Raw genomic sequence first — 13,791 nt, 5'->3', positions numbered from 1 at the left:
AAATGTTAAAAATATGAAGGGCTATCTCTCTTTGGAATGTGAATACGAACGAACTTTAGTGAATGGTGAACCGCAAAACATGTCTAATGTATTTTACTAATCAAAGCAGAACGAAATCTTGACGTAAACGACTTTATTACTAAGCAATTTAATAAATTAACACATCGAGAACAAACGAATAATCCAAATAAAGGTTCCGGATGGACATTTAAAAGTTGTAAACAACTAGTTTTGAGCCTTAACAAAACACGAAAATGATGAATGCAGGATCATACATCGATTTACCAAAGAATATCAAAGATAAAAAAGCTTGTATAAATATAAAAAATAGAGATGATTTTGCTTTATTTACTCAATAAGATGTGCTATTGAAAAACCAGAAAGAGACTGTGAACGTGTAAAGAAATACGAAAAATTTGTGAATGACGAAATATTTTCAGGTTTTGAGTATCCAATGTCTCTGAAAGATATACAAATATTTGAAAAACGAAGCTACAATTCCAAGTATAAGTATCCAACAATGTCTATCAATGTCTACAGTTTTTGATGAAAATATTAACATTGTTCCGTTACAAAATTTCTGAAAAATATGACGCTGAAAACAAACATTGATTTATTGTATGTTAAACAAGATGATAAATCTCATTATGTTTTGATAACCGATTTTAAATAAGCTTGTTTCTTTGCAGTTGTCTAAACATAAAGAAAGAAAATTTTTGTGTAGAAGATGTTTAAGGCCATTTTTACAAATCTGGAGATTTAACAGATCACTTAGAAATTTGTAAAAATCATGAAGTTTGTAAGCCAATTATGCCATTTCCAGGTCAAACAACTAAATTTACTAATTATCAAAAGAAATTTAACCATCCGTACGTAATTTATATGGACTTTGAGAGCATATTAGAAAAAATTCCGACATGCAAGAACAATCCACAAAGATCGACTACAAACCAAGATTCAGAGGCACATTCCTTATGGTTTTACTCTATATTTAGTGTCGAATGTGACCAATCGCATGTACAAACCGATATGTTATCGTGCCAAAAATGAAGAAGATTTGAAAAAACGTCCCGACAAAATTGTTTGAAGAACTCAATAAATTATCGAAATACATAGCGAAAAAATATAATTCTAAGAACATGAAACCTATGAAATTGACAGAAGAAGAAGAAATTTCGTATCAAAATTCAAACGTTTGTCATATCTGTGAATGGTCTGCTTATGATGTTGGGTCAATTCAGTATGGTTTTTACTCCTGATAGTTGGAAAGATAAGAGTTATAATAAAAGTGAGAGATCATTGTCATTTAACCGGCAAGTTTTCGAGGCGCAGCTCATGCATGTTGCAATCTAAATTTGAAATTTCCTCAGAATATTCCCGTTTTCTGCCACAATATGTCAAATTACGATACTCATTTGTACATAAAAGAATTGGCTAAACAATTATGGAAATGTTGATTTGATTGCAAACACCGATGAAAAAATTATTCTGTAAATTCTGGATATGCTATGAATTCGAAGGTGATAAGCCAAGAAAATTCATCAAGTTTTCGTTTGTAGACACGTTCAGATTCATGGCCTCGTCTATAGAAAAGTTAGCTAAAAATCTAAAGAGAGAAGACTTCAAACATACAAATCATTTTATATACAGGATGGACTGAATGAAATTATAGAAAGACAGCCAAATGACGAAGAAGAAATCTTTAAAAATTCTATCTGGAAAAGGAATATTTCCCTATGAATTTTATCGATAGTATTGAAAAACTTGATTACACAGAAGAATTAAGAATTCAAGATTTCTATTCACTTTTGACAGATGAGAGCATATCTGAGAAAGATTATCAAACACTACTTGAGCGTTTGGAACAAATTAAAAGAGAAAAAATCTTGGAAATTACTCTGATTTGTACAATATCCAAGATGTTTTATTGCTTGCTGATATATTCGAAAATTTCAGAAACATTTGCCTTAATTGTTATAAACTCGATCCGGCACACTATCTAACAGCTCCCAGTCTAGCATGGACGCAATGTTAAAATTAACGAAAATTGAGCTTCAGCTAATTAACGATTATAATATGTATTTGATGATTGAAAAAGGCATTCGCGGGGGCATTTCTCAGTGTATTAAACGATATGTGAAAGCAAATAACAAATATTTGAAAGATTTCGATAAGACAAAGCCCGAAAACTATTTGTTTATACGTTGAATGCTAATAACCTTTATGGGTATGGCCTAATGCAAAAACTGCCGTTTAGTGATATCAAGTGGATGGATCCAAAAACTTACACAACTGAAGAATGGAAAGAAACAATTTTGGAACTCACTGGTGACGAAAACTATGGCTATATTCTTGAAGTCGATCTTGGATATCCAACAAATTTACACGAACATCACAAGGATTTACCTCTTGCTCCAGAACATTTTAAAAAAACAAACTTTGCACAACTCTACTGGATAAAACTGAATACGTTGTTCATTCGAGAAAATTTGAAGTTCTATTTGGAACAAGGTATGATTTTGAAACATGTGAATAGAGTTATTGCATTCGATCAGAAGCCTTTTTATGAAAGAATACATTGATTTTAACACAAACAATGAGAACCAAAGCTACAAGCGACTTTGAAAAGGACTTTTATAAGCTGATGAACAACTCAGTGTTTGGAAAATCTATGGAAAATGTGAGAAACAGATGTGATATTAAGCTTGGAAATGAAGAATTTTCAATGAAACAAGCTAAGAAAACAAATTTCAAATGCTTTAACATCTTTGACGACAACTGTATAGCGAGTCACATGTACAAACAAAAGGTTAAATTTAACAAACCGATTTACATAGGATTTTTCAGTTCTCGACCTCTCAAAATTGCTAATGTACGAGTTTTATTACAACAACAAATTCAAGAAGTTTGATCCAGATTTGAATCTGTGTTACATGGATACAGACAGTTATTTTCTAGAATTGAAACGAGATCCTTTTAAAATTATTAAAGAAAATATAGATTGACTTTGATACAAGTGATTATCCAAAAGATCATGAATGTTCACTACTAAAAATAAGAAGGTAATAGGGAAATTCAAAGATGAGTTAAATAGCGAAGTTTTAGAAGAATTTTGTGGTTTTAAGGTCTAAGATGTACTCGTACAAATATCTAGATAAAAAACCCAGTTAGGTGTAAAGGAATTAAGAGAAGCGTTGTAAATAAAACAATAAATATCGAAAACTTAAAGAGATGTTTGTTCGAAGATAAAGAAGAATTTAGGGAGATGACAGTCAATCAAAAGTTATAAACATGAGTTGTACACTGTTACCATAAAACAAGCTGGCACTGAACGCTAAAGATGATAAGAGAATTGTCCTAGAAAATAAGATCGATACAGTACCGTATGGCTATGAAGCAAAATCTGATATATTAGACGAATTAAATAAACTTGGAAACTTTGATATGTAAATGGAAGATGATTTAATTCACTGTCACAAGTGTAAAAAAGAAAACAAAAAATATAGATTCAAAAATCGTTCAAACTCAAAATGGATTGTATAGAATTGCTGCAAAATGTTCAAAATGTAAGACAAACAAGAGTAAGTTTATAAAGAATCCAAATCCAAAACCTGTTAAGCAAGAATTGAAGACTAAAGATGAGATAGAGATTGAAGCTCGAGAAATTCATGCACCAGTACGAAAAAAGTTTAAAAAGAGAAAAATTATAACATTAGGAATTGACGATTTATGGGCAGCAGATTTAGTTATAATGTCTAACTATTCAGATCAAAATGATGGATTTAAGTATAATGTTAAATGTTATTGATACTTTCTCAAAATATGCTTGGTCAAGAGCTATCAAAAGAAAAAACGGCAAGGATATTTCAAAAGCTTTCGAAGATATAGTAAAAGATGCCATAAGGATCAATCACAAACCTCCTAACCTACTTCATACAGATAAGGGTTTAGAGTTTAAAAAATAAAGAATTTAACGATGTTTTGAGAAAATACAACATTAAGATTTATCATACTGAAAACGAAGAGAAATCAAGTATTGTAGAGAGATATAACAGAACTCAAAATGAAGAGAATGAAAGTAATTTTTGAGATTAATAAAAACTTTAAATGGATCGATATTCTTCAAAAAATCGTAAACAATTATAACGATACAGTTCACAGCACAATCAAAATGAAACCGAAAGACGTAGATAAGGATGCAGAAAAGGAGTTATTAGAGACCGTTTTCAAGTATGTTCCACCTGAAAATTCACACGAAAACTAAATTTAAAGTCAATGATCATGTAAAGAATTGTTAGTAAAAAACAAACATTTTCGAACAAATATAAGAACAATTGGTCAAGAGAAATCTTTGTGATTTATCAAATTAATAACACAGATCCTGTAACTTATAGTATAAAAGATTTAAATAATGAAGAAATAACCGGAAAGTTTTATGAATATGAATTGAAGAAGTCCAAAACTGTAATATAAATTTTCTATATATAAATGGCGCATCAATAAGAAATGTACAAAGTGCAAAGAATTTAAAGATTTAAATGAATTTTATAAAGATAAAAATAGGAAAGATGGAATGCATTATAATTGCAAAGATTGTGAAAGGGAATATCATAAAGAATTATATGATAAAATAGAAAAATTAACTTTGGAAGATAAAGAATGTCTTAAATGTAAAGAAACTAAAAAAAATTTCAGAGTTTAATAGTGATCACTATAGTAGAGATAAGAAAGACTCATATTGTAAAGATTGTGTAAAGAAGAATCACCATAGATTATATTATGAAGATACTCAATGTGAATGTGGAAGAACTATAAAATGGTTAAATAATTATCAAAAACATTTACAAACAAAATATCATAATATCAAGAGTTTAACATTTTCATCGTGTAATAATTTGTTCTATATAAATGGAGTCTCAAAAGAAATGTACAAAGTGTCAAGAAGAGAATAAAAAAGACTGTTATTGTAAGGAATTATATGATAAAATGAACAAATTAACTTTAGAAGAGAAAAAAGTGTTACTTTTGTAAAGAAATTAAAAATATTTCTGAATTTAATAACTGGCAGTATAGTAAAGATAGAAAAGATGCTTTTTGCAAAGATTGTGCTAAAAAAATTTTCAGCGAAAGTTATAAAAAACGAAATGCCTTGTGAATATGAAAAAAAGATTTTACAATGGTTACCTAGTTATGCTAAAACATTTACAAACAAAAATATAATAAATCGAGAGTTTTTAGTAAAATTTAGAAACATTTTCATCGTGTAATTTAGATATTCTATAAATCAGTCGAGATTCTGCCATATTTGTAGTAAAATGATTTCCGTTGTATAAAATATTCAAAGATTTCTTTCATTTGGTTATACAGATTGATAGAATTTGGTTCGTCATCAATGAACAAAATCTCTAATTCAGGATAATTTATTTTTAGATGTTTTAATCGGTTTGGTATTTCTCGTTTTTCTGAGCTCTGATAACGTAATAAGGCCATTCCCACATGTGATTCTTCTTAATTAACACAAAAACATGGTGTTTTTTCTTATCAAAAATCTTTTACATATCATATCTCTCTTCATTAATTCCATTCGCAATTCTTGATTCTCTATTTTCAAGGATTTCATTTGACCTGAAAATTTGTAACTGTTTTATTTTCATCTTTTTAACTGCTTATTTTTCGTTTTTGAGTTTGTACTTCACCAATATTTTCTAATGGAAGGTAATACTTCTTTCGTAACCCAATTTTTAAAACAATTTCGCTTCTGGTTTATGCGATCTCAAAATTAAAGAATAAAGTCCAGATTCATTAACGAAAACAGTGTTATTTTGGAAGTTTGAAGGTAAGCTATTTTATAGCCCCCCTTATATTTAGATTAAAATAGAAGTTTTTATCATCTTCGTCAACGTTTATTATTCTGATCGTTTGCATAGTATTTTCATATTCTAGAATTTTTGCTACGTCTTTAGCCTTAAACCAGATCACATTGTTTTCGTCAACAATCGTAAAGATATTTTGTTATTGAATTTTAGTTGATTATTGAGTAGGTCTACAACTGACTCCATTTAGATAGAAAATAAAATTTTAACTAGAAATTTTTTATTTCAGTATAAAGTCCAGATTCATTGATAAAAACAGGGTCAGGATGAAGATTGTTAAGGGGTCTATGGGATAGACTCCTGTAATTTATACATTCAAAAGTTGTTTTCTTGAAAATTTGAAGGTAAGAACGATTCGTTCCCCCCTTGATTCATCATTCTTTCGACAATCTTAAATATATTGTTGTTTTACTCTCATTATTTTAATAAATTTCCCTCAGAGTCTTGTAATAGTTAGAACGATTTTTTGAATTCTTTTAATATTTTTTTCTAATTGGAATATAATCGATTTCATTTGGTTTTTTCACTGATTTTTGATCCATAAGCAACATTTGGGAAAAAAGTGTACAAAATTTCCGATTCTTGTGTAAATGTTCGGTATGATTTTCAAAACTAGGTTCAACGAGATTGCAGTGCACTTCAATTACATCGAACGGTCTAAATTTTGGCGTTTTATTTCCTAAATATACCTGATTTGGCTCAATAGTTTCTTGAACAAACCCTAATAAATCTACAATAATTGCTGAAAACATTATTCTTACTGGTGATTTTATTTGAATTTTTATTAGAGAGATAATTTTTTTTGCATTTCAAACTTGTTTTCGTCAAAGTTTAAAGATTTATCTGATTGTTTGAATGTTTTCAGATAATTTTTAAGGGAATTTTTTATTTGATCGAAAGTAATAATATCCTTTGTTTAAACCATAGTATTTTTGTTATGTTCTTCTCACTAAAATCCTATACAATAAGGAGAACTTTCACTAATATTTATTACAAAATTGTCAGAATAAAACCGCTTAAACCGATAAAAATAATTGATTCTTCCTCTAAGTGTATAGGATGTTCCCAAGTTTAAAACTAATTTAGAGCTTTCTGAAGTCAACTTGAACAGCTTCATTTTCGCAAGCGTTGCTTCAAGATGAAAATCTTCTATTTAAATGGAGAAATTTTTAAAGCAAAAAGATCAGATAAAACTTCAAACGTTTGAAGAAAAATAAGAAAGATCAACCAATCAGATTGTTAATTGTTGGTTCAAGTGGATGTGGAAAAACAACTTTATGTATTGAATTTTATCTACAATAGGTTTGATTCCTTATTCCAATTTGTATGTTTTTAGTAAATCTTTAGAACAAGACGCCTATAAAAAATTACAAGAAAGATTTGAAAATATTGAGAAAAACTTAAGCAAAAAGGTATCACATTTTTATAATGCTTCTGAGGACATAGTTCCGTTAAGCGAATGTAAACCCAATTCGTTAATCGTTTTTTGATGATTGTATTTTAGAAAATCAAGACGTTATTAAGGAATATTTCGTAATGTCTCGTCACAAAAACATATCTTGTATCTATCTTTCCCAATGCTTTTCAAAGGTTGATAAACAAGTTATAAGAAATAACCTGAATATGTTGTGTATTTTTAAGCAAGATGAATCACTATTCGAGAAAGATTTATAACAATTATGTGGGATCTGATATGAGTTTTAACCACTTTAATGAATTGTGTGATAAAATTTGGAAAGAAGACTATGGATTTTTAACTATTAATCTAACTTTGAAGCCTAAAAATGGTAAATATTTGAATAAATTTTCCAATATAAACGTGTGATAATCTAGTTGTTTTCATGTTTTTACGTTCACGTTTACGTTTCGTGTTCTCGTTTTTACGTTCCACGTTCACGTTCATGTTTCACGTTCATGTTTCACGTTCCGTGTTCTCGTTTCGTGTTTCACGTTTCCACGTTCCACGTTCACGTTTTTACGTTCCGTGTTCACGTTTTCGTGTTCCTCGTTTTCCACGTTTCGTGTTCACGTTTCCCACGTTCCACGTTCACGTTTTACGTTCCGTGTTCACGTTTTACGTTCCACGTTTCGTGTTCTCGTTTCGTGTTTCACGTTTCCACGTTCCACGTTTACGTTTCAAAATTTTCCTAAATAAATGGCGAACGTAACTTCAGAAGAAGCAAAAAAACTTGATCAAATAGAAAAGAAATTAATCAAAGAATTTAAAGAACAGATTCGAATTGATGAAAAAGAACAAGAATTTATTCAAAAAATTAATCAACCTGTAACATCTGCAATAAAAAATGTTGAGGGCAAAATTGAAAATGTTTTAAGTGATAATCAAAAATTTGATGAATTTGGTTCCAGTTGTACGACAATTTGCTGATATTTCGATACCAGAATCTGAGTTTGAATTGCCAAAATTACCATCTTCAACACCATTTAGACCTCGAATCATTGAAGACTCTACCATAGTTGAACCAATAAGTCCTGGAACAACGGATATAATAATTGGTGAAATTGGTAAAAAATGTCTTCCTAGAGCAAAGGATGATAAATTTGGTTTGTATTGGGACAGAAAAAAGAAAAGTTTTATGATTGGAAATTTGCCCGTGAATTTTGAGCATAATGATATCATTATTAATGAAAAAACATATGAAGGAACTCAAGGTTTATGGAGATTATTAACAGGCACTGATGTTCCAAAAGACGGTTTATATTCTGAAGAAGACTTGAAAAAGTATACTGAAATTTTATGGAAATCTGATTCAATTTACAAAAATAAATGATCCATCAACTAAGAAACCAAAGTCAAGTAAAGGTAAAAAATATCTCAATTTGATTAAACCAATTTGGGAAAAAAGAATCGAAGGATCAGGTGTGAGAAAATACAGTGATAATAAGATTGAATACAGATATATCGACGATTTGGACAAAACTCGATGGAAAATTATTAATTATATTTATGCTCAAGAAAAGGCTGGAAACAACAATTTTTTGAACGAAAAGAAAGCGATTAAAGATTTTATTTCGAACAAACTTGATGAAATGATTGAAAAACCTGATGGAATTAAATATTTTAAAACGAGTTTTGCCGGCAATAAGTTCATCTATGATTGAGGGTAGTGGACTTTTGAATGATTTTTATCAACAATTTACCTTTTGAATTACACGTACCAACTTATCAGTATCTGGGGCCTGGCACAAAACTCGAAAAAAGACTAAAAAGAGGAGATCCTGGTATAAATAAATTAGATCAAGCTGCTATGGAACACGATATTTTTTATGCAAAACATAGAGACACAAATTCCAGACATATCGCAGATAAAGTTTTGCAAGATAAGGCAATGGATAGATTTTTATCAAAAGATGCTAGTTTAGGTGAAAGATTTGTTGCGCTTCCAACAGCTGGAGCAATGTTTTTGAAGAGAAAACTAGGAATGGGAAATCGAAGAGAACTTGAAATTTTAACTATATAAATGGAGGTGAACGTAAACTTCAGCAAAAATCAGAAAGAAAAAATAAAATCCGCTTTTAAGAAGAAAATACCCGTTAGTATTCAATTTAAAATAGATCAACTAAAAAATGGCGAAGATAAGATATTTTTAACAAATAGACAATACAATAAACTCGAAAAACATAAGAAAACAATAAAGGAACCAGAATAGAATTTTCTTATAATCAGTTGAAAGAACTCAAAAATGGTGGACTTTTGAAAGATTTATTAGATTTTGGAGAAAATATTCCAGTTGTTAAAAATGTTGTTCCTTATGTTCGTAAAGCTGCTCCAATCGTTAAAAAGGATGTGATTCCTATTGTTCGAAACATTTTAAATTGGTTAGATAAAGAGTTGGAAGATGTTACAGGATCTGGATTAGATGAAAAAACTTTGAATTACGTGAAATCAAACATTGAAAAAAAAATTTAAACCTTTAACATTCGGAGAATTGGAAGAAATCTGCAAAAATATTAAACATTTTAGAGGAATCTTCATGAGAGATACATTACCTGAAAAAGTTAAGAAATTTGAATGTGGAATTGTGAATTTAGACTCGATTATGGGAAGTGGAACGCATTGGATTTGTTATTATAAAAATGATAAGAATGCATGTTATTTTGATTCGTATGGAAGAATTGAGGACAAACCACCTATAGAATTGATTAAATATTTGAAAAAATCAAGCGTCTACTACAATGATTCTCAGATTCAAGACTATAAAGATCCCCCAATTTGTGGTCATTTATGTGTTTTTTGTTTTGAATGAACTGAGTACTGGTAAAGATTTTAAAGAAGTTTGTTAACAAATTATTGCTTAATAAATATGGATTCACAAAATATTTTAGACGTATTTGGAACACAAATTATTCAAAATGTAAGATAATAGTTTGAATTTTGATAGTTTGAGAAATGAGTTTTGATAACAAGTTAGAAAATGTATTACAAAACCTTCCAGATTCAGATATGTTTTGCTGTCGAGATTGAAGATTTTAAAGCAGAATATGATAACAAACTTGCAAATTTTCATGAGTTCAAATGAAGTTGCTGATAAAATAAAAACTTTGGAAAAAGAATTTGATGATGGTGTAAAAAAAATTATTTACCAATTTAATGTCCTCATATCGAAAAAGCTGATGAAATTACTGAAGCGATCAAAGTTGAAAAGAATTATGTTAGTTTGGCTAATAAGAAAAGAATTGTCGGTTTTCGACCTGGTATTGACAAACATGATGTTGTTGTTAAAGAACAAATTTTAAAACCTCTAAAATTATCAGAAAACATCGATATTGTTGATTTACATGATCCGAATGTTAAAAATGCCTTAGATTTTAAAGGAAAAAGAATTAGCGGTGTTAGTAAAGGAATTAATCCATTTGATGTTGTTGTAATGATTCAATTAGAAGATCCTATTAAAATGTTTAATGAACTAAAACAAAATTATGAGAATCATAAACAGCATGTTAAAAGATTTTACAACAGAAGTCTATGACAAGTTAGAAGCCAGAAATAGAAGATCAGTAGACGATTGTTGGTGAATTACTTGATAAAGTAAATAAACTAGAAGAAAACTTTAATACATATAAAAATAGTGTTAATGTATTAGTTGGTGAAGTAATTAACAAAATTCTGGAAGATTTTGATACACATTTCAATGAGAAAATAAACCTTTTTTGAAGATTTTGGTACACGTTTAAATGAGCAAATAACACATAATAATGAATTACTTAAAAGTATAGATGATCGATACTCTTTATATCTCGATAAAGTAAATAAACTAGAAGAAAACTTTAATACATTTAAAGAAGATGTTAATAAAACTTTGAAAATATTGATAACAGATTTAATGGAGTAGGCGGCTATGATGACTAATTTTCCTTATATAAATGGCGCTCATATATTGTGTGAGATGTAAAGAGAAAACTGCCACAAACGATATAAAATACTATGCAAACATTAACGGAGTTAAGAGAATATCTGGAAAATGTTGCTGAATGTAACGCTAAAAAGAGCCAATTTATAAAAACTTGATTTTGAAATTTTTTCTTAATAAATAGAGATGGCGGGACATTACAGTGCTTTCGATCTTTTTATAAAGCAACACGAAAGAGATTTGAAAAAAGAACATTGGGATGACATTTCTCAAAAATATGAATTATCCGAAGATATGATGAGATATATACGTAAACAATATTGAATTGGTATAACATTGCTAAATATCAAACTTTATCATCAGAGTTCATTCAAGAAAATATACATATCAATTAAAAGATCATATGTCTGTTCTTTGTCTCTATCAACACTTGAGTATAAAGTTTTTTGGATGAAAATAAAGATACAGTTGATTGGAAACAATATTATAGATAGCGGTTACTATCCTGTGCAGATTTTATTGAAATATGTGACCCGAGATCGCAAAATTTAAGGAAGAGAATCCTGAATATGACGAAGTAGATCATTAAAAATGACTCTAATCTTTTAATTATTTTACTAAAATTTATATCTTTTCTTATAAAAACGTACATTAGATCGATGAAAAAATGATACACGATGTTTAAAATTTCTAAATTTTCTCTTATTAAATGGCGGACTACAGAAAAATATGCTAGTGATATTGAAAGGGCGGAATTTAAAAATTTCTATCCAATTAGTAAACAACATTTGAATGAACCGAATAAAAGAACTGAGTTTAATATTGATTTTGGAGATAACTTTTGCTCGTCTAACTTCCAGTTTTATATTTCTGGAACTTTAACAAAACAAGATGGTCAAGCATATCTTGGAACTGATAATGTTAGATTAATCGATAATTTTATACCGTTTTTATTTTCTAAGATTGAAGTAAGAAAACACAATAAATTGATAGAAGAAGTCGAAAACTGTGGCCAATTAAGCACAATTAAAGGAACTAATTTCGTATTCAAAAAGTGATGTTATTTCTCAAACTTCTAATGGCTTTGAATCAGATTTTAAATTTGGTGTTTTTTGAAGCAGCTGGAAATTTATCTCATTTTGGATTAGGATTTTTTGAAAATGTTACTATTCCGATCTATAAAGGAGGATTTTATCTAAGTTTTATAAGAGCAGAAGACGATGATGTGATTCTGAAGACTGCAACTGGAAATGTTATGCCTGTTGATGGAAAAAATAACAATTACAGATTTTTTTATTAGAGTTCCAATGATTGATTATAAAATCACGAGTAAAATAAGGTTGATTGATGAAATTACAAAAAGTCAAAACATTATGTTTAAATTTTCTAGATTGGCAATGTATTGAACAAAAAGGTATTTCCGGAACAACTTATTCGTTCGATATCACAAATATTTATAGAAATATCTTCAATCCCAAGTTCGTTATTATAGGTTTTCAAACAGATAGACAGAATAATCAAGAAAGAAATCCTTCAAAGTTTGATAGTTTGGATGTAAAAAATATCAGAGTAAAATTGAACGGTTTCTTATTATCCAGATGAATTACAAAATTTAAACATTTCCGGAGGTCTTTTTCAGAATCATGTATCAGATGTATCAAGATTTTAAGAAAGTTTACTGTAATAATAAGGAAATGTATTACAATCCTAAAGAATTTTTAGCGAATAGACCTATTTATGTCATTGATACAAACAAAGAGTTTGGACAAATATTTCTGGTTCAAAGAACGATATAATTATCAATATGGATTTTCAAAAAGCTGTTACACAACGCGATTTGTTATGTTGTTGTTGTCTCTGAGAAATTTTTAGCCTATGATGTGATTAAGAACGATATTAGAGAAATTCAGTAAAAATCACGTTATTTTCACTATTATTCATCGGATAATTTTAAAACTTTACAGAATTGTTAAAGACATTGATATAAGTATTCATTTTTAATTTCAAAAGAATATCTTAAAAAATGGGGATGATATTAACAAAAAAACTATTCCAAGGTCATCTTAAGGGTTGGAACCGGAAGTTATGATTTTAAAAAATACTTTAATATTTACTGATCCTATATACCAAATTTCAGCAAAAAAGCTCCAATAGTTCTCGAGATATAAGAGTTTTAAGATAAGGGATGATTGGGGTAGTTTTTGAAAATTTTGTTATTTTCATGAAATTTATTAAGTTGAACTCGCTTGTTTTTGAAGTTTCAGATTTTTCTGATAATTTTTTTTATTTTTTTTATGAATATTAAGAAATAGGGGATGATTTCACCCTTATGGATAAGTTAAGTCGAAAGAGTTAAGTATTTACTATATGTGTACCAAATTTCATTAAAATCGGTTGAGGTGGTTTTTTGAAATATAAAATTATTAATAAACTTGTAAACTAGCACTCCTAATTGAACAACTTATATAGCAGAGATATAGCTTATATCTTTCGAGACTCTCCGTAGCTCAGTTGGTAAGACGCTTGCCTTCAAAGCCTGAGGTTCTGGG

Source organism: Homalodisca vitripennis, chromosome 7, assembly GCF_021130785.1.
Source record: "Homalodisca vitripennis isolate AUS2020 chromosome 7, UT_GWSS_2.1, whole genome shotgun sequence".
In the NCBI taxonomy this organism is placed as follows: domain Eukaryota; kingdom Metazoa; phylum Arthropoda; class Insecta; order Hemiptera; family Cicadellidae; genus Homalodisca; species Homalodisca vitripennis.
Note: the sequence above shows the minus strand (reverse complement) of the source record.